At 37.2% G+C, this 3,721-nt stretch overlaps 1 pseudogene; it reads right to left on the bottom strand.

Annotated features, from left to right (window-relative positions):
- Nucleotides 1-1,903: 1,903 nt before the first annotated feature.
- LOC133101389 (glyceraldehyde-3-phosphate dehydrogenase-like) lies at nt 1,904-2,900 on the bottom strand (annotated as a pseudogene).
- Nucleotides 2,901-3,721: the final 821 nt, after the last annotated feature.

Raw genomic sequence — 3,721 nt, 5'->3', positions numbered from 1 at the left:
CCCATGTTGTTTGTGTTGTAAATTTATATTTTTTAAATGTTTATTCTTAAGACTATATCAACAACAGTCTAAACATTTCACCTTTATTTTATTGTATAAGCTTCACATGTTGGCGTTTAGAAATCCTCCTATGATAGAAACAACTGATAGATTATTGGTGTCCTTGCTGGAAAAGTGAAATTAGTTTATCAACAATGAAATAAATGCACGTATCCTACTAAAGTAGGAAAATTTATGGAAAATATTTTATTATTTGACTGATTTACAAAAATTACAGATTTTATTGGAAGTCTCATGAATGTGCCTTGTGAAACATAATGAAATACTTTTATTTCTCTTGAGAATAATCTTATATAATACATTTGTGTTCCTCTGAATTTGAGGGGAACAGCCCAAAGCTGTGTGCTATCAAAATGCAAATGTAACACTATATTGCCAGGAACCTACTCTCCCCAGCAGGAAATATAGAACACAATAATTTAATTCATGCTGGAAAATGATGTTTTCCATTAGCACATATTTACTTTCAAAAACAAAATAAAGTGTTGACTTGGAAGTAATCAGTCCTCTTCTTTTAGAAGTTTCAATTTTTCTTATTTAGGGGGCAAGTACTTCCAAAATGTATACAAGAAATGGGTATATTTCTGTTAACTATATCAATTTTCACCAGATACAGTTTGATGTAAATTACCTTGAAAGATCAGTAAAGTGGGCATGACTGTGGACAACAAAACATGGAATATATAAACACTTTTGAGAACCAATGACTCTTAAAGAGCTGGTATGCCTCTCACTCGTCTTGGGCCTGGACTAATGTTGATGTCCTTGCAGAAAGTGATATATTAAAGCAGATTTCTGGCTACCATGGGAATTTAAATGGCCTATAAATTAATAAATAAATTTATATTTCTCTATAGTTTTCTTCTGAAAATAGAATTTAAATGCACTGCTTCAAAATTCATGCTCTCATACATACTTTCTTACATACTTTCTCACAAGCTGCTATATCTAAATGGAATATTCTCCCTCCTCCCACACCCTTTGTTTTTGACATCTAACTAAACTATATTGTTCTTTATTTTAAGTCGGAGCATCTTTTGGGAAGCTCTCTCTAACACTAGGAATAAATGATTCTACACACTAAGCTATTAGTGTTCCCATTTTCACAATGTGTTTTCAGATTTGTTCTTATACATTAATAAATCTCTCAAAGCAGAGATGTAATTATACTTTCTAAATAAGGCAATAAATTTGTGGTCATACTTAAAACTGTCATAAATCACTAAAGCTAAATTTTATTCTTCAAAATAAATGAATAATGTAAATTTGTGTGGCTGTGCCCTTGATTTAGTAGCAAGGAATTTTTTAATCACTCATTTGCTAATCAAAGATGTATTATAATCTTTGACAGAGTATCCCTGCGTTCCTTATTTTAACGACAGGATATATTTTAATGAAATATTGTTTAAGATGGCTGTGCAATCAACAAATAGTTATTAAATATTTACTGGGAGCATGTCAAGCACAAGAACTATTACTCAAGCTTTGCTAAACTACCTGTTTTCTAGACTGAATTAGTTATAGATTCTTGGGCAGAGTTGCACAGAGTTGGGCAAATGACTTCACAACGTTTCCTAGAACACAATCTATTCCCATCTCTTCAAGTAGTCCCTGATGACTTTATTTATTTATTTTTGACTGGGTACTGTGCACTTTATTGATGGCAAGTGGTAAGGTAGGGTTTCCTAAGTCCTTCTTCTTCTTCAGGGGTCTGGGATGGAAACTGTGTCAAGAACTGGAGATCCTCAGTGTGTTGGGGAATTGAGTTGGGGCAAAGACTCCCCAGCAGTAAGCACCTCTTTATTCCTCTCCTGTTCTCACTGGGGCTGGTGTTCCAGGGGACTCACTCCTTGGAGGTCATGTGGACCGTAAGGTCCACCACTTTATTGCTGTAGCCAAATACATTGTCATAAAATGAGCTTGACAAAGTGGTCATTGAAGGCAATACCAGTCCCAAAAACAAAGGTGGGAGAGTGGGTGTCACCTTTAAAGTCGCAAGAAACAACCTAGTCCTCAGTGTAGCCCAGGATATCCTTTAGGGGTTCCTCCAATGCCTGCTTCACCACCTTCTTGATGTCATCATATTTAGCAGCTTTCTGCACACTGCAGAGCAGATCCAGCACTGAAACATTAGGGGAATGGACACAGAAGGTCATGCCAATGAGCTTCCCAGTCAGCTCAGGAAGACCTTACCCACAGCCTTAGAAGCACCAATAGAAGCAAGGATGATGTTCTGGGCTTCCCCATGGTCATGATGCCACAGTTTCTCAGAGGTACCATCTGCATTCTTCTGGGAAGCAGTGATGGCAAGGACTGTGATCATGCATCCCTCCACAATGCCAAAGTTGTCATAAATGACCTTGACCAAGAGGGCCAAGGAGTTTGTGGTGCAGGAGGCATTGTTGACAATCTTGAGAGAGCTGTCATACTTCCCATGACAATTTCCCAGCCCAATTTCATCACAAACATAGGGGCATTAGCAGAAGAAGCAGAGGTGATGACCTTTAGGTTTAACGTGAGCCCTAGTCTTCTCCAAGCTAGTGAAGACACCAGTGGACTCTACAACATAATCAGCACCAAAATCACTTCATTTGATGTTGGCAGAATCTTGCTCTTGGAAGATGGAGGTTGTCTTTCCATTGAAGACATGCTTCCAGTTCTCAGCCTTGACTCTACCACTGAAATTGCCATGGGTGGAAGCATACTGGAACATGTAGAATATGTAGTTGAGGTAATGAAGGGGCCACGGATGGCAAACAATATTCACTTTGCCAGAGTTAAAAGTGCCCTGGTGACCAGGTGCCCTATTGGTCAAATCCAATTACTCCAACATTCATCATTGTGTCTCAGGGTCATGGCTTGACATGCAGAAAGATGTGGCTGCCTGTTGAAAAGAGCAGCACATAGAGCCTCAATCACTTTAACTACTTTTCTCCTTCTCAAACAAACTTAAGTGATATTATATCCTATGATAAATCCGTTATCTTTTATTTATTCATTCATCCATTCACAGAACATGTTACCTGCTATCTAGTATTTACATGATAATTTTTCACTGATAAATAATTTTAGCAACACTGTAAGTGCACTATATTACATAGCTTTACAGCAATAACAACCTCAAACAACATTTATTTTTCATTCATATTACCTGTAGGTAGTTGTGGTTTGGCTACTGTGACTCTCATTATTCTCATTATTCCCAGTAATTACATTCTACAAAGTCACCATGAATGCCGAGTTAGCACTTACTGAACTATTGTTTCAAGGGGACCTGCAGGCCTCTGGTCACAGCATTTTTGACAACCAAAATGCCATTTGAGTTATGTATGTTTGCCAAAATCCTTGTAAAATAAGTCAGTGTCACCATAATTGGAAATCTGCTTTTCCACATAGCCTTCTCCTATATAAGAGTTAGCAGGTATTTTTTTTTAAGTTTTTGCACATCCTCCTGACCTGCAGAACCTTCTTCATCTACAAGATTATTTTTCATGCTGTATGTCCTTTTGAAAAGTATGAGCTATAATATATATTTTTAGAGGCAACAGCCCTTTCCTTCTGAATAAAAAATACCCAGAGATTCAGTGACCTAGAGAAACTTGTTCTCTAAAACAGAACTGCAATTGAGAGGTTTAATGAATTGATGAATTATTGGTGCCCT

Source organism: Eubalaena glacialis, chromosome 11, assembly GCF_028564815.1.
Source record: "Eubalaena glacialis isolate mEubGla1 chromosome 11, mEubGla1.1.hap2.+ XY, whole genome shotgun sequence".
NCBI lineage: Eukaryota > Metazoa > Chordata > Mammalia > Artiodactyla > Balaenidae > Eubalaena > Eubalaena glacialis.
This window is presented reverse-complemented; position numbering and strand designations above follow the sequence as displayed.